The sequence below is a fragment of the Cupressus sempervirens genome, chromosome 5, assembly GCF_028749045.1.
Source record: "Cupressus sempervirens isolate cs-2001-9-10 chromosome 5, ASM2874904v1, whole genome shotgun sequence".
In the NCBI taxonomy this organism is placed as follows: Eukaryota; Viridiplantae; Streptophyta; class Pinopsida; order Cupressales; family Cupressaceae; genus Cupressus; species Cupressus sempervirens.
The window spans coordinates 616,922,427-616,948,355 of NC_143122.1; the positions used below are offsets into that span (position 1 = coordinate 616,922,427).

The 25,929-nt window shown below is 34.8% G+C and overlaps 1 pseudogene; it reads left to right on the plus strand.

Annotated features, from left to right (window-relative positions):
* The first annotated feature begins 19,585 nt into the window (after nt 1-19,585).
* LOC149557400 (truncated transcription factor CAULIFLOWER A-like) lies at nt 19,586-21,342 on the plus strand (annotated as a pseudogene).
* Nucleotides 21,343-25,929: the final 4,587 nt, after the last annotated feature.

A 25,929-nucleotide genomic window follows, 5' to 3' on the forward strand; every position in this document is an offset into this window, starting at 1 on the left:
TATTAGGAGTGGCTTTGTTAGTGGTCTTAAGATAATTCAATAGAACTACCACCTTGTTAGAGGATTTACAAATTGATGTTAAAAAAAATTTATTAATAAATTTAGATCACTACTAAAATGGTTAGAGAGTTACAATGAGATGACCTAATTTGAATGCAACTGAGTTTCTCAATACAGATCTATGTTCTAGCTTGTACTTGATCCTTCTTGATTGAATATAGCTTTTCTACTCCACAACGATATTCTGCTTATCCTTCAAATTTTCTTCCTATCTTCATCATTAAATCTTCAAGACATTCACAACATCTTCACACTATTTGAATCCATGAAATGACCTTATACTTATATCTTTCATATTGTCAAGTCAGCTCATATGCTAGTTAGAATAACTAATATTTGTCATTACAATTGGCTAGAACTAATGGATAAATCAATTAAGCTTAGTATGCCAAAATAAGAAAATCCTTCATTAGCTGACCCATCTTGGTAGGGAATAACTTAGAAATGATTTTCTTTGTTAACCAATAGAAGCTTCGTTAACACTGCAAACTTGCAAAGATCCTTTGGCAACTAAGTGAGCTTAGTTAACACTAGTTCCATCCAACTTTTCTTTATTAATTGAGAGAGTTTGGTTAAAACTCATCTTCTACAAACTTTCCTTCAACGCTCGAGTTAACTTGGTAGGCAATATATTTTGAATTAGGAAAATATAGGAATGCTCGGCAGACACAAAAAACTATCTTCATTACTTGAGTGAGCTTGACATGCACTGACTGATAATGATATGGCATTTGTGTAACATTGAAGACAATATACAATTAATCAATTGTATCCAACAATAACCTCAAGGAACAAATATTTAGGCTTTGCTTAATCTAACAACCACATATAGATTAGACAACACAAGAATGCTATAGGAAGAAGCTTAAGTCAATATCATTCAAATGCCAAAATAGATACAATTATATACTTGTAGAATATAGATAATAACCATAGGCAAATAATTCTTGCACAGTGTGATAATGGCTAAAAGAGACACAATAGAGAATTACAATGGGTTAGAGGCATAAGAAATTATAGTAGTATGCATGGGAAGAAATACTAAAGAATTAGAGAAAGATCAACACTTATAAAGATTACAAAACTTGCTTTTATATTTCAAGCATAACTCAGAAACTTCTACTAGAAGCTAGGAAATCAACTACTATTATCAAGTTGTAGAGAGACATCAATATGGATATAGAAGGATTTTCTCAAGTTCACATCCATATGCAAAAATCTAATTCCCCATATGCATATTCAACCTTGAAAGGGACAAAAGTAGTGGCCATCAATATAGAATAGAGAAAGATCAGAAACCAGTTGATTTGATAGGAAGCCTTTAGCCATAACTATGTATGGAGAGAATCATAGGGTGGTTGTTATTGATCTAAAGAATAGATTTCACCATTACTCTACCCTTTCCAACTTTCTTGACACATCAAAACCCTGAAAAAATTAGCAAATCAACGAAGAAACTCATAGAATCTACCATGTGGTGTGGTATTTTTATTTCATTTTTCCACCTTGCAAAGTTTTCACAAGTTTGGCCACCTTATTAGCTTTACTAACCATCCACTCTGTGAAACTATAGATGTAATTGTGACCATTACCACAATAGATACCACTGCTTAACACCCAGGCCTACAAGGATGCATGTCCTCAAGTCGCTTCCCATATTGCTTAATGATCAAGTAGTTCCATAATATGGTAAAGCAACAATCATCGATTTGCACAAGATTGATGATGATGAAAGAGATTAGTTACAACTATGCTTTCCCTTAAAAAGTGTAGGCCCACTAAACACTGAACATCCACCTCTATAGACATATAAACTTCTTGGTGAATCAACATGAAGTAACTGACACATATCCCACCTCAACACACCATGCATCCTTTGGAACAACCGAACCCACATAGGCACACATTGAAAATTCACTTTCCCACATTCCTTAAAATCCTTGCATCTTGATAAAGTGGGAAAGCACTCATCATTTACCATCTTCAATTTGACAATATGAAATCATCTAGTCCACATATGACCTATGTTAGTACCTCAGCTAGTGAAATGCTTGCCATGCACTAACTCATCCCGACACACTTTGTACTTTACAACCCACAATAGAAAAAAGTCCCACAATCCATATGGCATGATGTCACTTTCCCACATTGTACAATATTCTGACAATTCTCAAAATGTGGGGAACTGTCAGTTGTTGAGCTGGAAGATCTAACAGTGGATAAAATATGGGTCCATAAGATATAAAAAAGTTCAAGCAAACAATATAACATAAGGTTTTAATATAAAGTATTTTCTTGCCCTAATTTATTTGAATTTTTTCAAATATACATGAACATTACTACATTTGAATTCAAATATGGCAATTTTGGCGAGAAGGCAAAAATGATCATCAAATCTGGTGACTCAAGGGGAATACAAGCCGTTATGCATGGAGTAGTAGCCTACATATCCATTGGGAAATAGAGTCATAGAAATCATGAAGATCCACCCAAAAAAACACTAAAATCATGGAAAATATGCCTACTAACCTCAAAACCACCTCTTTGCAATTGAAACCAAGAACCAAAACCCTCAGCAACCTCTGCAAAAAACACATGTGCTCACACACTTCTTGGAAAACAAGAAACAATAGGAATAAAACTAGCTAACTATATACATGAAAACCCTAACCCTATCAAAAATAGGGTTTGAGATATATTTCATTGACTAGAATAGGCAAGACCTCACCATTGGGCCTGCTTAACTAGAAAGCATTGGCCTGCTTGCAACTAATTATCACATAGGGACCACTCCATAGTGCATCAAATTATGAGTACCTCCCTAGTTTTCCTCTATCTACGTCCCACTTTAGTATAAGATCATCCTCTTTGAAAATAATGAGCTTAGCCTTCCTATCAAAGGACTGCTTCATTTGTTACTAATTTTCTTGTATACATGGCCTAATTTCTTTTTTCTTCTAGCTCCATCAAGTCTGTTATTATTATAGACATAGCATCATTTTCAATCAATTCCAATTGATGGTCTAGTTCAATAGCAAGAAATTTCAATGAAATATGAATCCTAGCTTCTCTTCCATATACCAACATGAAAGGATAATTTCTTATGGCTCTCTTAGGTGTTATTATGTTAGCCCAAAGAGTTGTTTTCAATTTCTATTACCAAAACCTTTGATTATCTTCAATAGTTCTCTTAATGATTTTGATCAAATTCTTATTGGAAGAGTCAGCCAAGCCATTACCCTGGGGGTAGTAATTAGAAGAAGTGTTTAAGTATATATTATGATCAACTACCCATGCACAAGTCTAGGCTCCTACAAATAATTTTGCATTATCTATAATTTGAAAGGAAACTTAGGTGCAGAAACAACTTCCTACACTAATCCCTTAAGGAAAGTATTGTGCAAATTCCTATTAAATTCTTACAATTTTAGATTTAATATTATTAAATAAGAATACTGTAGTCAACGATGAATACAAAAGATAGACAAAGAAAAAAATACATAAACAAAAAGATATGTTAGTGGGGAAATTTTTTTTAGTAAAACAACCCCACCCCTCCAAAACCTACACAATATATAATCTTCAACACAAAGGTTACAACACAATTGCAATGCAAGTTATTTTAGGATATGAAAGACTAATGTAGTAGCAACCAACAATACACTTTTCACTCTCACCTATCTGCAACCCAAAAAATTGCTTCTATTATGTGTTTTTCATTTTAGGGTAGCTTCCAAAGAACAACCTTATAAGGGTTTTACCATTCTCCAAAAAAATAGGAACCCAAAATATTTTTCTAGGAGATACCCTGAAACCTACACACTATAGGAGACTCGAGCGTATAGTACTCAATGATACCCTGATACCATTCTTATGCATGATAGGAATCCATCATAATTATTTTAGTCATGATCTCCTTACACACATTTCAAGATGCCACCACATGCAAGTGGAGTGACACATCAACATGCCAACTAAACATGTACACTCAAACTTAATTATATTATTTGTAAAAAATACATTTACAAAACAAATAATAAGAATTGGAATTATCCAAGGTTGAAACACCTTATTCCTAACATTCTCCCACTTGTCGAACACCTTGTAAGAGCAACAAGAACATAATAGGAACTAACTGAGCTATAGGCCAAAAGGCTCATAGACTTTAAACACCATCTGAACTTATCTATGTCCACTAGTTTTGTCAATGCATCTGCAACATTCTTTATAGTATCTACCTTCTCCAAATTTACCTTTCCATCATCTACCATATCTGTCACAAAGTGAAACTGCACATCAATGTACTTTTTTTAGCATGGAAAGTTGGATTCTTTGCAAGGCAAATAACACTTTAACTATTGCACCAAATAGTAATCTACCATGCATCAACACCAATATCAGAACACAATCCCCTAAGCCAAATGACTTCCTTACAAGCATGAGTAGTAGCCATGTACTCAACTACTGTAATGGATAAAGCAACCATAGGTTGTCAATTACTCATCCAATTTATGGAACCACCACACATAATGAACACATAAGCATTGGTGGATCTCCTACTATCAATATCACCTACCCAATCTAAATCCACAAACCCATGAATACAAACTAAATGTAGAGCTCTAGAAGAGTTACCATGATAACAAATAGAGTAATCCGATGTACCCTTCAAATATCTAAATACTTACTTAACTACATCTCAATGTAGCCATCCAAGATTAGGCATTGTAAGAATTTGGTATATTTTTGATACCATGTAAGAATTTTCTTAAGACAATAATTCAACGCTAAGATCAAGAAGCTTAGTAGATAGCAAAAGAGAAACAAAGGATGATCAAATGAGAATCATATGATTGGATATCAGATAATTGGATGCTAGATGATTGATGATTGGATAATTGGATATGAGATGAATACACACTAGAAGTGCTTGTATATAAAGGCAACTAGGATGACTAGAAGTCAGCAAAGAGATAAACATCACAACTAAGCAAATGTCCACCAAGAGTGGGTTATCCTCCATTGAGCACAAGAGTTTGTGTGATGATGAGAGGATAAGCTTACATAGGTGTATCTCATAAAAAAATGTTGCAGACACCATGTACTTAAATAAGTTACTAACTCATGTGTTGTCAACAAGACAACTCATATGACTATGTATATTCCTAAGTGTCTACATGAAAACTAATATAAAAAATGCATTATCTTAAGTAAACTTAAGAAAAGTGTAAATAGTAAATACTTATTTACACCAACACCCCCCCTTAAGTGTAACTTAGGGGAACGTACTTAAGCTCACAAAAGCTAGATGAAAATGCATGATGGGTCCTAGCTACTAGGCCATGTTAGGTACCCATGTACAAATACAATTCTTTGCATACAATGTGATGCAATACAATCTCTCTAGAAAATAGAGAAAGAGGGAAAGCCTCATGGGAAAAACCTCCTCCAAAAAAAGAGATGAAGAAATACAAGATGCATGCAAGGATGGAGTAATCAAGACCCCCCTAGTATGACATACATCATGCATGTACAAGCATATATCCCCCATAAGAAAAAATACATGATGGTACCCCCCCATATTGAATAATCTCCTGCAAGGATGTCATGAAGACAAAAAATTATCTAATGCCTACAAACAACATTTCTCCCTTTAAAAAAGAAGATACACCAAGTATAGGTGCAAGTATACTTCCCATTATAGATAGGAAGATAGATGAGGAATCCATATGTAGTATGCCATGGATTTTGCCTCTGAAGTCTACTCATATGTTGACAAGTCCTTGATGAATGTAGATTCCACAAGCTAGTCTGGTGGATGCCCAAAAGAAGGTGGAAAACAAGGTAACATGTCCATGTATGAAAGTGAATCAAACTCCAAAGACAAGGAATTATTCTTATAGGAAGATATGGGAAGAGAAGAAATGTAGCCTCCCCTCAACGATGAATGCATACCGATGAAAGAAGCTCTATGATGATTGAAGAAAATGAACCATGAAAATTGAATGATGTTCCTCCTTGTAGGAAGAAGTGGTGCATAAGTGTAGTAGAGAATGCTCTCCAACTAGTAGGAAGAATCCTCAAAAGATATGATGTTTGAGGAAACTAGAATACCATCTCCAAAGACTAATATGTCTCCTTTGAAGTAAATGGGTCCTCCTCCAACTATTGAAAAGAAGTTTCCACAATCATGTTAGTCTCGAAAGAAAGATCAAGTGGTTGAGGGTCAGAGTGTTCCCTCACAAAAAGTGAAGAAGAATTATCCTCAACAAAGAGTAGATAGATGTCATCAATAATATCTCCCACATCTTCAATGTAAGACTCTACAAAACAAACTACAATGTCTAGAGGCAAGTCATCCCATGAAGCTAAAATAGGAAGACATGGTATTTCCTATTGCACTGAATCAGGAGCATCTATGGCTAGAACTAGATTAGTAGAAGCAATAAGAGCATTAGGAGGTAGGATATCAATTAGAGCTATAGGTACCATAACTAGAGTGACTGGAGGTAGAATGTCCTCTAGGAATGGAGGGACTTGTGGATCTCCATAGGCTTTCCAAAGGCACATCCAAAGGTCATAAGGATCACTTGCCTTTCTAAGGACAACAAAACAATCTAGACTAATATTTATAAAAAATAGCTTGAAGAATTATGTTAATAGGTGACTGGTCAGTGTAAGGGTAGTTCTTTGGAACATAGATAAGGAAATACTTCCTGATATTCTCTTAAATGATCAATCATCAAAGCACTCCATTTTCTATAGTTCCTTTTTGTCAATTTCAATTTTAAACCAAACTGACACTTGTGACATGACTCCATGAGATCAATAAATATATGCACCCTCAAAATGCAAAAACAAATCAAAGAACCCCCCAATGTATGATTTGCCACTTTATATTTAGTGTGATTAAAATACCCACTTGCTAATTTAGGGCCTAAGTGGACTTTTGATTTTGCTAGTTACAAAAACAAATATGAAGCTATATAAAACTCAACAAGATAAGACACAAGACCTCTCAAGGATCTAACTAATTACAAGTGCCAATAGGCCAAAATGTGAACAAAATTTGAAGGTCCTATGTCTACTCAAAATTACTCCAAACTGATACCAGATCTAGAAAGTAGACAAAAAATCATGCACTCTCAAAAAAATTAGCACCTATATATGTGTCTAGATGAACCCAAACTAAGCCTTTGAAGTTGCAAAAATTGGGATTTGTGATTTGCACAAAAATTTAGAAATAGAGATCTCAAACATCTTGCACCAATGTGTAGATTATGAAATTCTATCCCAAAATAAAAGAAAATTGATTGAAAAAAGGAGTTCATATGAGGGAGATATCGTTGTTTGAAAATCACCTCTATAATTATTTTTCCTAAATCACTATTGTCTTACCTCCAAAAATAAATTGATTCTAGATTTCACCTTAGATGTTTTATTTTGATGGAACAAAAGTCAATTTGGGTTTTTTTGACCTTCTAAATGCGATACCAATATCTAATTTGCACCAACAAGGTCCAATCTTGACCTACAAAAAAATCTCTCCAATGGCTATGTAATGAAGCTAACATGGCTCTGATACCATGTAAGAATTTGGTATAGCTCTGATACTATGTAAGAATTTTTGTAAGGCAATAATTCAATGCCAAGATCAAGAAGCTTAGTAGATAGCACAAGAGAGACAAATGATGGCAATGAGAATCAAATGATTGGATATCAAATAATTGGATACTAGATGATTGATGATTAGATAATTGGATATGAGATGAATACACACTAGAAGTGCTTGTATATAAAGAGAACAAGAATTTCTAGAAATCACCAAAGAGATAAACATCACAACTAAGCATATGTCCACCAAGAGTGGATTATCCTTCATTGATCACATGATTTTGTGTGATGATGAGAGGATAAGCTTACATTGGTTTATCTCATAAAAATATGTTGTAGACACCATGTGCTCAAATAGGTTGCTAACTCTTATGTTGTCAACAAGACAACTCATATGACTATGCATATTCTTAGGTGTCTACATGACAACTAATATAAAAATGCATTATTCTTAGTAAAATTAAGTACAATGTAAATAGTAAATGCTTATTTACATCAACAGTCATAAATCGGCTCAGAACTCCCACTACTTGGGTATTGTTTGATCTAGTATAGACCATAACATACATAAGACTACCAACTACACTAGCATAAGGTACTCTACTCATGTCCTCCACCTCACTAGGAGATTTTGGAAAATCATCTATAGAAAACTTTGTTCCCATAGAAATAGGAACACACAATGGTCTACAATTTTCCATGCTAAACCTGTCCAACATAGACTTCTCATAATTACTCTAACTCAACCAAAGTTTTCTATTAGACCTATCTCTACTAATTTTCATACCCAAGATGTACCTTTCTGCCCCAAGATCTTTCATCTCAAACTATGCTAACAAATAAGATTTAAAATTAGAAATCATACCCTTACCCTTCCAAAACAACAACATATCATCAACATATAATGCAACAATATGAAGGCAATCATTTTCAACTCTAAAATAAACACAATGATCTAATTTTGATCTTACAAATCCAATTGACAACACAAAGGCATCAAACCTAAGGTACCGCATCCTAAGAGATTGTTTCAAACCATACAAAGACTTCTTTAATCTACAAACCAAATACTCTTTACCTTTAACAATGTAGTGCTCAGGCTGTAACATATAAATCTCTTCCTTCAAATCACCATGATGAAGGAAAGCTGTCTTCATATCCATCTATTCCATCTCTAAATCATATGATGCAGCAAGCGATAAGCAAAATCTAATAGATGTCAAATTTACAATAGGAGAGAATATTTCACCATAATCTATTCCCTCTACCTATGAGTACCCCTTTGTAACCAATTTAGCTTTGTACCTTTCAACACTACCATCTATATAGAATTTACTCTTGAAAACCCATTTGCTACCAATAGGTTTTTGTCCTTTAGGCAAAGGTACAAGGTCCCAATTTTTTTTAATCCAATTAAGCCATCTCATCATCCATGGCCTCAATCCAGGAACCTACATCTTCCATATCCAAGGCCTCTTTCATAGATCTAGGCTCATTAGTGTCAGTAATAAAAAAGAAGGCACAACTAGAATCTAACATATAATAAACAAACCTTTTTTCCTACTTTCTTACTCTTATTGATCTCCTCAAGGACTAAGGTTGAGGTTTTTGTTGTTGTTGTTGTTCTTAACTATCAAAGCTACTAGAGCTCTCCTCATCATTAGACCCAACATGGTCTTTTTGTTCAATCTTCTCAGGGGTAGTAGGAAATTGAACAATATCTTCTTTCTAATGTAACACCCCAACCTTGCTTCCAAACCCCAAGCTCTCTCAAGGCTACCTTAGGTCATTCAGTAGACCCACTAGTGCTTCATCACACCCTATGCTTACTAGGACCTTGCTCAAGAGATCCTAATCCTTCAGTTGGGTGCACACCAGCAAAGTAACATCAAATTTCTTACTAGCTGGCTCCAGTCCGCTACTAACCCCTCAAGTCCATCTATAGCTCCAAGGGTACTACTTCTTCATCCAGGGTTTTTTCAGACTCCTAACATCCATGACCCTAAAAAATGCTGATTTCATAGGTGCATTCAATCTACTAGGGAAAATACACCAAATTGCTCCAAAAAGGCTATTAGGAATTGGACCTCCTAAATAGCTCGAAACAAGATTTATTGAAAAAATTCTTAACAACCCTACAAAAAAATTACATTTATGGATACCCTTTTCGGAGTACTTCAAAATTCTATGATTTTTCAACCCCAAAACTATTCGTACAACCAAAGTACAATTTTAGGCCAAAAATGAGGATTTCAAGTGCTTTATTGCTGTTGTGATGGAAAACCACCTTGGAAAATGTTCCAAGACCTCTCCCTTGGACTGAAGCAAGGTTAGTCCTTCTTCTTACTCATTGTGTGGCTGGATTGAGGTGTTTACACACTCAATCCCCTCCATAGCTCATTTTTCCAACTGTGATTCCTAGCCAAGTTGCATTTGGCTTGCCTAGGGCATCACTTTAAAAATTCTTGCTGATGCTTCCAAGGGGCCTCCTTCCTGGTACATAATATAAATGGACCTTAGCTCCAAATCCCAAAATACCAGAGGTTCCCAATGGTGGGAAGAGGCCCTATGATCCCATTTTCTAAGTGCAACCTTATTTAGATCAGCAACTTGGCAAGAACAAAAATATTTTCTAAACTAATACAAAAAAATTGAAATGATCAAACCAACACTAAAAAAAGATGAAAAAAAATATTTCAAAACTTTTCCAACACAAAAATCAGGCCATTCAATCTTCCTCTATTAAAAATGTCTTCAAATGCATAAAACTGGCAACAAAATACTTGCACAATTCATACAAATGCAAAACCAACTTGTCCAACCCATGAAAATGGTTGTCCTCACCTTTTCAAATGCTCCTCCATCAGTTCCATAACTTTTCTAAATAGTTAGGACGTTGCAAACTTGAAAAATGCAAAAAAGTTGCTTTTTGCAAGCAAATGTTGTCATGACAACATGACAACATTTTAGCAACTTTTGTTCTAAATGGAGTTAGACCTCCAAATTTGGAACAAAGACCAAGTAGACATATAATATGAATAAAATGACTTCAAATAAACTATTCAAAGCCATTGGAACCTTTCTAGACCATTTTAGCCTTTGGCGAACCTAAGTCACCTAGTTGACAATAGTCGGCAACTTCTAGCAACTTGGTCACTTTGGGTCTTGCCAAGTCTCCTAAACACACCTACGGACCACATAGGACCTATTATTAGACTAGTGATGTGGCTAGCATCACTACAAGCCAAAAATAAGGAAATACCTAGGTTTCACACTTAGGCTACCTAGGTGCTCCTGCACCATACTCCCCCCTCCAAGGAGCTAAGAAGAACTTGATGGTATTAGGTCCAGGGGTATGCCAATCTTCTTGAAATCTACCTCAGAAACCCAAGTAGCCTCTGAAATTAGTTTTTGCTTCCACTTGATGAGTTGCTCCATATACACCTTATGCCTTGTAGACTTCTTCACCCTTGAGTCTAATACCTTTTCTACCTCCAACTTGTTGTTTGTAGGTGTTGCAACAGGGTGAAGATCTTCATGAACATCTGGACTGATCTGAGGTGAGTCACCTTTGTATGGCACCAAGTCTTGCACATTAAAAATAGGGGATATGCCCAAATCAGAAGGTAAATCTACCTTATAGGCATTAGCTCCATATTTAGCCTATATCTTGTAAGGCCCTACCCTCTTTGTATGTAGCTTAGTAGGAAAACCTTTTTGAAGCCTTTCTTTTTTCAAATGGACCATCACATAGTCCCCAATAGCAAACTGAACATCCTTCTTCTTTTCATCCACCTTGGCTTTGAGTTTTAGAGTCTTGTCTTGAATAGTCTTCTTGACTTGCTCCTGAATCTCCTTCATGGTTTGTACAAAGTCTTCAGCTTGACCACTAATCTGATCCATGTTTCTAAGACACCTTAGTTCACACACACCTCTTGGATGCATGCCATAAAAAATTTCAAAAGGACTCTTTTTGGTAGTCTTATTCTTGCTATCATTGTAGGCATATTCTGCTTGTGAGATGATAACATCCCAAGTTTGACCATACTCCTTAGTTAGGCACCTAAGATGGTTACCTAAAGTCATATTAACCACCTCAGTTTGACCATCAATTTGAGGATGGTAAGCTGAACCAAAAGACATGTTAGTGCCAAGCTTCTTCCATAAAGTCTTCCAAAAGTGACTCATGAATTTCACATCTTGATCCAACACAATGCTTAATGGAAGTCCATGAATCCTTACAACCTTTTCGAAAAAAAAAGAGAGCTATATTACTTGCATCATTAGTTGTCTTACATGGTATGAAATACCCCATTTTACTAAATCAATCAACAACAACATAGATGCTATCATATCCTTGCTTAGTTTTAGGCAAACCTACTACAAAATCCATACTTACACAATCCCATGGCTGGTTGGGAATTGGTAGAGGCTGATAAAGACCTACATTGCTCATTCCTCCTTTTGTCTTCATAAAAACCATGCATTGCTCCACATACTTGGTTACATCTTTGACCAATTTAGGCCAATACTAGAACCTTTGCACTAGTTTTATTGTCTTGCTGATACCAAAATGCCCACTCAAGCTACCATTATGCTTCTCTTGTATTAGGTTCTCTCTCATGGAACCTCTTGGTACACACAACTGGTTACCCTTAAATAGCAACCCATTTTGCAAAGTGTATTATGAAAATCTGCTATGAAAGTGGTTTTCAAAGTCCATGCATACCTTACAAGCTTCAGCAAAGTCCTCATTATTCTTGTAAAGATTCTAAAAACTCTCCACTCCAATGCTATGGAGCTGAATCTCTTGGACTATCAAAACCCTTCTACTTAATGCATTAGCAACCTTGTTCATTTGTCCTTTCTTATGCTTGATTGTAAAGGTGAAGGCTTGCAAATATTCCATCCACTTTAAGTTCCTATTGCTCAACTTCTCCCATGTGTTGATGTAGCTAAGAGCTTGATTATATATGAACACAACAAATTCTTTTGGCAAAAAATAGTGTCTCCATTTCCTAAGACATTGGACTAAGTCATAAAGCTCTAGGTCATAGTATGAGTACTTTTTCTTGGCCTCATTTAGCTTCTCACTATAGAAGGCTATTGGTCTACCTTCTTGACTTAAAACCCCACCCACTACTAAGCCACTTGCATCAGGGTGAATAGCTTGTCAAAACTAGGCAATTGTAGGATGGGTTGAGTGGCTACTTGCTTCTTCAACATATTAAAGGACTTTTTAGCTTCTAAGGTCAACCTAAACTTAGACTTAACTCCCACCTTTATGGTATCAAGTAAGGGTGCACAAATACCACTAAAAACTCTAATGAATTTCCTTTAAAATTGTGACAATCCATGGAAGCTTCTTACCTCAGTGGTAGTGGTAGGTGTAGGCCAACTTAGGATAGCAGGAACTTTCTCCTTGTCCATCTTCAATGTTCCCTTAGACACCACAAAGCCTAGATACACCAACTCTTGCTTGAAGAAGTCACACTTCTGAAGGTTGATAGCTAGCTTCTCCTCATGAAGCCTCTTCAAAACTACTTCTACATGCTTGCCATGTTCCTCTTTAGTCTTACTATAGATGAGGATATCATCCAAGTGCACCACCACAAATCTACCTATGAAGTCTTTGAGCACTTCATTCATGAGCCTCATGAATGTGCTAGGGGCATTGGAAAGACCAAATGGCATCACAAGCCATTCATAAAGACCATCAGTAGTCATAAATGTTGTCTTCCATTCATCTCCCTCCTTTATTTTGATTTGGTGATACCCACTTCTAGATAATCCATAAGATCTTCAATTCTTGGAATAGGAAACCTATACCTAATTGTAATGTGGTTAATGGCCCTTGAGTTAGTACACAACCTCCATTTTCCTCCCTTCTTGGATGCCAAAACCATCGAGACTGCACAAGGAGTTATGCTCTTTTGGATCAGACCTTGGTCCATCAACTCTTGGACTTGTCTTGCCACTTCAAGGTTCTGATCTGGAGTGAGCTTATAGGCTACCTTATTAGGCAAAGAGGCATCTGGTACAAAGTCAATTTGATGACTTATAACTCTCCTAGGAGGTAGGGTAGCTGGGGTACCATCACTCATTATATCCTTATACTTTTCAAGCAAAGTTTGGACTTCAACTAGTAAGGGTTCCTTGACTGGTTTTTCTTCATTAGTGGACTTTAGCATCACTACAAATCCTTGGCTCTCTTTATGCTTAAGGTCTTTTACAAACTCTTTCACTCCACATAGCAACACACTAGGAAATTGGGACTGTGGTTCTTCCCCTTCCAACAAAGACTGAATTTTGAAAGTCTTGTCTCCTTTTTTGAATGTTATGGCATTAGCCCTACCACCATATACCACCTCCCTATCAAATTGCCATGGCCTCCTTAGCAAAATATGACAAACATCCATTGGCAAAATATCACACAACAATCGGTCTTTATATCCTGCAATTGAGAAGTCCACCCATGCTTGCTCATTCACTAGGATGCATTGCCCTTTGTTAAGCCATGTAACCTTCTAAGGGTTGTCATGAGGTATCTTCTTCACTTTGAGCTTTGTAACAACCTCCTATGATATTACATTATTAGTTGATCCAGAATCAACCACCATCTTGCATACTTTTCCTAGGATCTTGCACTTGATCCTAAACAATGCTCTCCTATGTCTAGGCTCATCAAGAGCTGGTTGCTTGATTAGCAGCCTCCTAAACATGAGGTTCTCATCTTTTTCAGACTCAATATGGTCTATATCAGCATCCTTGCAACTTTTATTATCTTCTTGTGCATATGCTAGCCTTTTATCTTGGCTTGAGGAAGAGGGTTTCTCTGGGAACCTATAGGCAGGATGGCCTAGTTGACTACAATTGTAACACTTCATTGTTGCAAAGTAAGATCTGCTCCTACCTCCTCTACCCCTACTTGATTCTCCTTGATTGCCTCTCCGTCTATTATAACCACCTCTTGAAGAGTGGTCACTATTTTTCTCCATGGGTTTGCTTTCTCCTTGGTTCTTTTGATCACTACCTTTTCCTTGGTAGCCTCCTCTTTGATTTTTTTGATTTCTGCCTTTGCCTTTATCTTTGAAGTTAGAATCTCCTTTCCTCTTGTTCTTTTCTTCTACCTTCAAAGCTAGCTGATGACATCTTTGGATAGTGGTAGGGGCCCATAAGCTAAGCTCCTCTTGAATGTTCCACTTCAAGCCACCCAGATACCTTGCCACCTTTAGTGACTCCTCTGCTTGCTTCTTGGATCTCAAACACAACCTCTAAAATTCTTCAATATAGGAGGTCACATCAAGATCTTTTTACTTCAGTCCTTTCCATTTTTTATGGAGTTGGATCTCAAAGTCTTCAGGTAGGAAGTTCTCCTTGATTTTGCTTGCCATAGCACTCCAATTTGCAATTGAATTCTTGCCCATGTTGACTCTTTCATCTTGTAAATACTTCCACCATGTTAGAGGTTGAGCCTCTAAGCCTTGACTTAGCCACCTTAACCTTTTGTGCCTCTGAGATTCCCTCACACTCAAAGTGGTTCTCCATACCCTCTAACCAATCCATAACTGCATCAATATCCATCTTACCACTAAAAAGTATTAGGTTTAGGTATGATGTCTTCCTCTACTACCTTCTTACCCTTCCCATCTTCTTCTTCTTCCCTTTTCCTAGATTCCTCTGCAACTACATCCAATTTTTGCTTCACCTCTTCTAGTGCTTCTTCAAGCAATCAGTTTCTTTCCTTTTGTTCATTAACCTCTTTAGCTAATTGAACATTAGTCAACATCATGGATTCACCTACTGATTATTTAGCTTCAAACATCCACTACTTTTTCTCAAATCTTTAACTCGCTCTGATACCACTCTATTGTAACACCCCAACCTTGCTTCCAAACCCCAAGCTCTCTCAAGGCTACCTTAGGTCATTCACTAGACCCACTAGGGCTTCTTCACACCCTATTCTTACTAGGACCTTGCTCAAGAGATCCTAATCCTTCAGTTGGGGGCACACCAACAAAGTAACATCAAATTTCTTACTAGCCAGCTCCAATCCGCTACTAAACCTCAAGTCCATCTATAGCTCCAAGGGTACTAGTTCTTCATCCAGGGTTTTTTCAGACTCCTTCTAACATCCATGACCCTAAAAAATGCTGATTTCATAGGTGCATTCAATCTACTAGGGAAAATACACCAAATTGCTCCAAAAAGGCTATTAGGAATTAGCCCTCCTAAATAGCTCGAAATAAGATTTCTTGAAAAAATTCTTAACAACCCTATAAAAAAATTACATTTATGGATACCCTTTTCGGAGTACTTCAAGATTCTATGATTTTTCAACCCCCAAACTATCTATAGAACCAAAATATAGTTTTAGGCCAAAAATGAGAATTTCAAGTGCTTTATCGCTATTGTGATGGAAAACCACCTTGGAAAATGTTCCAAGACCTATCCCTTGGAGTGAAGCAAGGTTAGACCTTCTCCTTACTCACTATGTGGCCGGATTGAGGTGTTTGCATTCTTAATACCCTCCATAGCTCATTTTTCCAACTGTGATTCCTAGCCAAGTTGCATTTGGCTTGCCTAGGGCATCACTTTAAAAATGCTTTCTGATGCTTCCAAGGGCCCTCCTTCCTGGTACATAATATATATGGAACTTAGTTCCAAATCCCAAAATGCCAAAGGTTTCCAATGGTGGGAAGAGGCCCTAAGATCCCATTTTCTAAGTGCAACCTTATTCAAATCAGCAACTTGGCAAGAACAAAAAGATTTTCTAAACTATTACAAATAAATTGAAATGATCAAACCAAAACTAAAAAAAGATGAAAAATAATATTTCAGAACTTTTCCAACACATAAATCAGGCCAGTCAATCCTCCTCTATTAAAAATGCCTTCAAATGCATAAAACTGGCAACAAAATACTTGCACAATTCGTACAAATGCAAAACCAACTTGTGCAACCCATGAAAATGGTTTTCCTCACCTTTTTAAATGCTCCTCCATCAGTTCCATAACTATTCTAAATAGTTAGAATGTTGCAAACTTAAAAAATGCAAAAAGTTGCTTTTTGCAAGAAAATGTTGTCATGACAACATGACAACATTTTAGCAACTTTTGTTCTAAATGGAGTTAGACCTCTAGATTTGGAACAAAGACCAAGTAGACATATAATATGAATAAAATGACTTCAAATAAACTATTCAAAGCCATTGAAACCTTTCTAAAGCATTTTAGCCTTTACCGTACCTAAGTCACCTAGTTGACAATAGTCGACAACTACTAGCAACTTGGTCACTTTGGGTCTTGCCAAGTTTCCCAAACACACCTAAGGACCACATAGGACCTATTATTAGACTAGTGATGTGGCTAGCATCACTACAAGCCAAAAATAAGGAAATACCTAGGTTTCACACTTAGCCTGCCTAGGTGCTCTTGCATCACTCCATCCCGTCATTCGTAACCGGGCCTATGCTACAAATCTCCTTCTATATGGAAGGGCTAGCTATAGAATTCCCATATCTATTAGTCATGGCCATAGAAAGAGGTTCTAACTTGGACAAATTTCTAACACAGGTCACATTTAAATGCTCAAACCTTTTACATCTTAAACATCTAAAAGATCCTTTTTTTTACTAAATATAGTTTGGATGTAGGACCCCAACTTGGAATCAATAGTGACCTTCGAAGGAAGAACTTGATTGATTGTTACACTAACACAAATCTTGGCAAACAAGAGGTGGGATTTTTATTGGGTGGTCCCTTTTCAACTACCAGTAGTGATTTGAAGGATTACATTATATGTTTAAAAACCTTGTTGTTCCAAAACTTTAGTGACAAACTTTGGCACTCATACTCATGTTGGAGCATGATTCCCCAAGTCAATGGTTGAGTCCTTAGGTTTTCATTTATGAATATTCGAGATATTTCTTGCGTTCACTCCCAAAGTCCAAGGGTCCTCTTGGAAAATGAAGGAGAAAAAAAATAGACCATTATTCAAGATATTGATTTTAATACTCCCCTTTAAGGACCAAGTTGAAATCTCCCACTGCCTGAGTTATTCCATGATGGTCTAAACAATTGAAATTTCCCAACCAAGGTAAGCCCCATATTATTCATCATTAGATCAATAATCTCGTTAGGAATAGTGATGGTATGGTAAGAGAACAGGCAAGAAAATTTTCCTATGGAGGGGGTTGGGGCCAAAGGATTACCCAACACCTTGTCAGCAAATGAAACATGAGGAGTTGAAGGATCGGGGATTTTTTTCCCACCTAAATGGAAGAAGAGGAAGGAAGAGCTTGGCCCAATGAGGAGGCCACTAACAAAGGAGAACTTGGGAAATCGCCTGACTAACCAAGAGTGGCATGTTGTAGAGCTGGAGAGGCAATTATAGGTTAAAGTTTATATCACATCTTTTAAAATTTTGACCTTCTTTCCAATTGAATAAGGGCTTATCATTTTTAGCTCGAATGACCAAACTTTCATTTTGAATTTATTCATATGTTCATTTTCACCTAATTTATTTTAGCTTTAGGTCCTATCTATATGTATGATTTAATATTATAAAGTATAATTTAGAGATCCAAATCAATTTAATTTTAATATGTAGTGATTGAATGATAATTCCATAATTGAAAGATGATTTCACAATAAGTGATCAACATCACCATAGCAAGTAAAGATTACATCTATAATTCTATCTATGATGAAACATATAACAACATGATCATTGCCTTACAAACTTCAATAGGACATGTTAATATTATATTATATATAAATTTAGATCAATCAAATGAACTAAAAAAAAAAAAAACCTTATTGTCCTTTCTCTTAAAGTTCTATTATTTTATAACATATTGATTACTGACTTATATGTAATATTTATTGTACCAGATAAATTTAGTTATTTGCTAATGCTTAATGTGTAACCAACACTTACCTTTCATTTTCTTTTCTTCTAATAATATGCTCTATTCTTTCTAAAAGACAGAGCTAAAATGATTTGTATACAGGCTAAACAACTATTATCTAGATGAGATTAGTGTGGTTCTCTTGCACTGCATGATATTATTATTAACAATAAATATGCTTTAATCAATTGATCAAATTGTTTCAATGATAGAAGATAATTTTTAAAAAGAAAAGATTTAAGCAACTAATGGAATTGTTTCAATGAAGAAGATAATCTGCCAAAATACTTTAAAATAATTGAGAAAATTTCCACCTTGTAAGGGTATATGCAACAAATTTAGCTCCAATGTGCTTTATGATCGAATTGTTTCAATGATAGAAGATAATCTGTCAAAATAATTTACAGTAATGGACAAAATTTCCACTCTGTAAGGGTTTATGCAATGAATTTAGGTTCAATGTGTACTTTATGATCGAATTGTTTCAATAAAGAAGATAATCTGCCAAAATACTTTGAAGTAATGGAGAAAATTTCCACCCTGTAAGGGTATATGCAACTAATTTAGGTCCAATGTGTACTTTATGATTGAATTGTTTCAATGATAGAAAATAATTTGCCAAAATACTTTACATTAATGGAGAAACTTTCCACCATGTAATAAGGATTTATGCAACGAATTTATTTGGGTCCAATGTGTACCTTATGATCTAGTACCAAACACCTATCAAAATATTGAGTGGATATAGGTTAGAGCACACTCGGCCAAAATGTGCTTCTTGCACTCCTTTCTAGTGATATTGGTCGCCTGTCAAATGACAGTATTGAATGTACAATATCTGATGGTGCCTTTTCCCTTTGATTCTAACCCTTGTGTCTGCACCTAGCGTTCATTCAAGAAATCCCAATACTGAAGTTCTAGATAGCCATTGATGTTCATGCTGTGTCCAGCATTAGTAACGTAGCATTAGTCTTAATTTCTCTTCTTTAGAGAAACAAAATGGGCAGAGGAAAGATTGAGATTAAAAAAATTGAAAATGCATCAAATAAGCAGGTTACCTTCTCCAAAAGGAGAGTTGGCCTTGTCAAGAAAGCTCAAGAGCTTTCCATTTTATGTTCTGTTGATGTTGCCCTTCTTATATTTTCTAGCAGTGGAAAGTTGTTCCAATATCTTGAATCTCCAAAGTAATATATATTAGTTTATATAAATATTTGTGTACATATATCTATATAACTATTATGTCTTTCACTATTAAGTATTTACTTATTTTTTATCTCTATTTTATTTTGGATATAAATATTTTGATAACTTTAACAGCTTGTATCGAATTTATTTTAGATATAACTATTTTGGTAACTTTAACAGCCTGGATCGAATTCTAGAGAGGTACCATTTTGTAGATGGAAAGTTTCATGGAGATCAAGTAAGAATACATCAAAGCTTGAATTCATTTTGTATATCTTAATAGTCTATACTTTTCTTTCCTTAAGTTCATGTAGCAATAATAGTAAAAAGAGCATTGTGTGGTCAAGATTGACGCAGTTATATATGCAGAATACTTCCTTCCATTTTCCACTATTACAGGTTGAGAATAAGAGACTCCATGCTGCTATTAGGTACATATTATTTTCTATTTAACGTAATCATTATCCAAGCACCAAGTAGAGTGTAATAGCTATAATGTATTTATGGATTCACAGGCATTTCATGGGTGATGATCTCACCCAACTTCCACTGAAGGATTTGTAAAATCTCGAAGAGTAACTCAATAATTCAATATCTAGGGTTAGATTAAGAAAAGTGAGCATTGCTGAAACTCTTAGCCCTGCTTGGTCACTGAAATATATTTTGCAATTTTCATGGTTGCCATTTTAGTGGAATAAAAGCTTTTCCTTTATGGGTTAAATAAATTTAGAGAAATCAGCTAAACCCATTTCATGATTCTTTCCTCTGGTTGTTCATACAAAAGGATGAAATTATCAATCAACTTCTTCAACTAGAGGAGCACACGCTAAGGAAGGTAAAATTAAAATCTAAAATTTTTTAAGCTGACCCTAAATTTTATTGGGTTAAAAGTTAACCATAGTTTTCCTAATTCTTATTGGGATTGTGATCATTTCAGATTCAAGAAGTTGGGAGAGAGGTAAGGTTTTTAATGGATCTATCTAAAAAAGTATTGTTATGTACAAATTATTTCAGTCTAACAACATTTCTCTTGCCCCGTTTATAGAATGACGTTCTGAGACAAAGACTGGCCCATTTGCAAAAAATGGTATGTATAATAAACATTCAACTATTTCTGATCTTTCCAAATGTATTATTGTCTTAAAAATTGAAAGTCTATAATGATATCCAAATTTTCAAGTGGATAATTATAATAGATGTCCTAGATTTGTGATTGATGAACCAAATAATTTCAATTTACTTCCCCCACCTCGTGTAATTAGTCTGCAGCCAAGTGAAGTGAATCTGAGAGAAGCAGATCAATAGCCTAAACTATGTTTGGGGTAAATATATACAATGTTATAAATACTCTAATTTCATTGTACGTCCTTAAAATATGTTTCTTCATTTACAAAATTGACAGTACAAGGTCTGAATTGATTGTGATAATAGACTTAGCAGCTTTTATGAAGGCAGTTGATGTTCTCAGTTCTCGGTTTGCTTTCTGTCTATCTCTTTGGAACTACCGTTTGTGTTTGAATATAGGCAGCACAAAACCAGACAACATCGCAATGACATTTTTGTTGACCTGATTCTTCCGTAGCTCAAGCATAAGAATGTGTGCTATCCTTATTTGACCATAGTCACCACTGATATCATATGATGGTTTTGTAAAACCCTTACGTATAATAATATAAATATAATGATAAACCATTCCACCTTAAAACTAATGTTGTGGCTGGTATTCAAAATACTGATTTGCACTGTAGTTAATTATTATGAGGTGGTCAACATTATGTTTGGTTTTAAAATAATTGAGGTCTCAAAAGGGTTTTAAAATCTAGGACAAACAAGAGCTGTGTGTGCAGCAGGAGTCCCTGCCTTATGTACAATGCAAATGAAGCCTCAAAATATTGCATGGTAAAGTTGAAGAATGTAAGAAAATTGAAATTTGCAACAAGATTCCATTTATTATTACAAATAAATGATTATTTAATGAAGTGGTTAAACATTTTAATATACTATTAATACAAAATGGTTATAAGAGTTGTTTTGAATGGCACCCAATAAAATACACCATGCAAACCATGGTCATACATCATTGAAAAAACATTTGACATCATATTTTATTCCTTTGAAACCAGAAATGATAAAAGAAAAGTTCTGGCAAAAAATGTACATTAAAGATGACGAGCATGCCTAACAAGGTTGAACATGTCGAGAATCATATGCTTGGCAAGCCTTGTCAAGTGTAAGCACATAGCACATAATCCTCTCCAAATCTAGAGTTTCTTGTAGATTCTCACGCCAGAATGTGCTAGCAAAAAAATAGTTTTTGAAAACATAAAAAGAGTCAAATAAGGCCAAACAAGATATAGTTCATGAAAGCAGTGGCAAAAATACAAGCTATGGCATACAACCTTGCCCGCTTTAATCTACATTTAAATAGCTTATAGAACTAAATACAAAAGAAATGCTTATCGATGGTGCAATATGTGTTAGGTATAGTTGGTCAAAATACAATCATGAAAAGAATGTTTTAAACATCTATTCTAATAAGATGTCTGTGCATAGCATCACATTTGCGGAGACTATAGATATAATAGTATTTTTTAGTCGCAGATAATATGCTATAGTAACTTCTGATGATATATGAACTATCATGAATCTAATACTATATTATAAATTGATACAGGAATTGATGTGATTTTTGGTTTCAAAAAAATGTACACTAAGGTATACGGAAAAATTAGTTCGAGTGCAAAACTGAAGTAATAAACATTGATGGTTTGAATTTAGTTACAACAAATGCCATAAAAATGAAGAACTAATTCAGAATTCTCTAGGAAATTGAATAATAATGTAAAAATGCTCCAGCTTTACCAATTATAAATTGCTTGTATTCTCAATTCTAAATAATATAAAAGAACATTAACCTATGCAATAAAATACACTACAATAGATTCCAATTTCAATTTCTACCAGTATTGTTTCTATGTTGAATTTTTCTGTCAAAAGACTGTAATAATAAGTAGGGCCAACAAACTCCAAACATCAAATGTGAACAATACATGTACTAAATTTGAAGGCAACAAAATATATGACAGAACTCACGTATATAGGAACTCCATTTAAAGAGAATAACATTCTACATTTGAAACCTTGTATGATTACAGAAATAATAAATCTAGACAAGAACCTATAAGCTAGAAAACAAGGAATATATTGACCAAATCATAAATTGGGAAGCAGATGACAAACACAGCACAGACATCCACTTGAAACATAAAATTGTACTAAGGACAATGTTTTTCTATAGATAACGATATTTTAGGATCAATGTTTCTGACTGTATGTCAGATGTCTATGTTTGAATGCAGCATACAAATTTCCAGTTAGGCAAAATGACTTGTACTACAATATATACAAAATATAAATATGGTGAAGGCTAATGATTCAAAAAAGATCTAATAAAAGTCTAAGAAATCTAAGCAAAATGAAAATTTATTACATGTTTTAGACGTTCCCATTCCTACGAACTATGTGTGGAAGGAAAGTGTAGGGGAATTTAAAAAATCTAATACAACAAATTAGTATGGTATATTAATTGGCTTCATTCAAATCGATTGGAATACAAAGCCAAGGGGGAAAATTAGATTGGTTTCCACCTGTCTATTTGCGCTTAGCATCTTCCATGCACATAGTGAAGTGACACTTCTCAAATGATCCATCCACTTTTCCCATCCACATTCTATGAACATATGCTGGTAGTTTGGACAATTGGTGATATCTGAACCTCTCTCATTGAGGACATTGGGTGTCGTTTTGCCTAATTTCCATGAAACTGAGTAAAGGCTATGGTTGATTGAATCGAGGATACTGCGAATTGATGTTGCGGATCATTATATTGATACACCAGATGGAACTAGGTATATGTGTTCAACTTAGGGATTGCAGGATTAATGGTGATGGTAATTTTGAAACCATACAACATCTAAACCGTACTTTTGTTGAAATTAGATTAAAAAAATAAAAAACACACAGTTACAGACTTCAATCTAAATTTTATGGCCATCCTATAAATATGGTACGAATATTAAAACACCCAATATCTAGTGTAAAATGAGGGGAAATTCCTAATCTTGATACACTGAGAGAATAGGGAAACCGCCCAAGTAGTAGTGTGGTAAAAATGAAATGCTCAGGTCTAATTTTGTAGAAAATGGACAGACGTCTTACCCTATAGTTAAATTAAGTCAATTTGTCAGAAGATTCTAGCAAACCATCCATCATAGGCCACATCCTGGAATAAATTTCGAGGAGGCAACAACGCCCAAGCATTCCCTTGAACAAAGTAGGTGAACAAGAAAAATGGAAAACTTTTCACAAGGTCAAAACCAAAACTTTGTTGCTTGAACATGACCATCTGATTGGGCCTTTAAAGAGTGCTTGAAAATTAGTATTGCCTAACAAGATGTCCAAAACTAGGACTGGCTCATTTATCTAGGTCAGAGAGAGCAGAAATAGCAATACAATGAAAAATTTCAGCTATGTCACTACGAATACAAGAATACATGACCTGGGTTCTACAAAATTTCTCTGCACAAATCATTAGAATATCAAGAAATCCTGAAATTGAAGGGATTGAAAGAAAATATCAACCATACCAACCATTTGTTTTAGCTGTAATACATGACCACGGCCGAACTATGGCAGGAGATTTGACAGAGAATGCAGTATTTATACAACGTAACAAAAGAAAGCTAAAGCCAGCAATGCCTAAATGATGCTTTGATTTGTAGATACAAAAGAAAGAAATACCTTCAAATCAATATCCGATGCCCCATTTGGAAAACTTGATAGGAATCTATCAATTTTCCAATGCTCACTCTGCCCTGCCACCGAAATCTGCAAGTCAACGGTTTCAACTAAACAGAATAGAACCTAGTTATCCATATGATGATGAAATTTGTAGTCAAAAAATAAACCTCTAAATCACCTCAAGATCTTAAGGAAAATGGTTTAGGATTTTTGCAAAAATAAAAAATGAAATTTGCAGGGACAAAACCTTCTAAACCACCTCAAGATCTAATGGAAATGGTTTAAAATTTTGGCTAAAATTAAAATCTGAAAGGAAATTTGTCTATGAAAAATTGCATGAACCTTAAATGAAACCTGCTACTCTCCAAACTTTGGACACAATTTTGATAGAAACAAAAACACGGTAATTTGTAAGACTAAAAGACTAGCTATGAAACAATTCTACAGAAAACAATGCCAACTTAAACACAATCCCACCATTTTATCTTCGCCTGTCAAATCTCTCCGTGCAGGTTTCTCTTTCATTGCAAATGAAATTAACAATACCACTAATATTCACGCAAACAACATAAATGAGGAAAATAAATCCCCTGCCTCGTAACCTGCCAACTGCCTTTTACAATGACGATTTAATTCTCCTTTTTAAAGTGCTTGTAACCTGCCAGCTGCCCCCACAAAATGTCAATTTATTTTTCCATTTGAAATTAAACCACTGGGAAAACACATTCCACCAATAGAAAAGCAAGAAAAATTGAAATAAAATAAGGAAAATGCAATCAAAATACCCTTATTTCTCCTATGTCTGATTATTAGTTTATATTTCGGCTGAAAACAATAGTCTTCGCCTTTAAAAAGGCAGGGACTAACAATTAAACTTGGAATAGTGGGAAAGATTATTTATAAACTTTGATGAGTGGATTTTTTAATAAATGTGTTTGGATAGAGTTAAGTGAAGTTGATTTTTATCAAGGAGATTCTTATAATGATTTTTTAAGCAACTTCGTTTCTATGGTCATTATTGAGATACAATGACTCTTAAATAAGTCATAGTTTTAAGTAAAATAGATTATCATAATAGACTTAAATCATCAAATATAATTTTAATTGATATTTGAAATATTAATTTTTTAGGCTTATATTCATTTCTAAAATATAAAATTAATCTATCAAATATTATTCATAATAATATTTAATTCCTTTGTTAAATTGATGATTGAGCAACATAATACTTATATTAAAGATTATATATATATATATATATATATATATATATATATATATATATAAAGAAGAGGATATAAATAGACTAACTAATAATAGTCATCTATGATAGGAGGTAGAATTAAGACTAGGAAAAT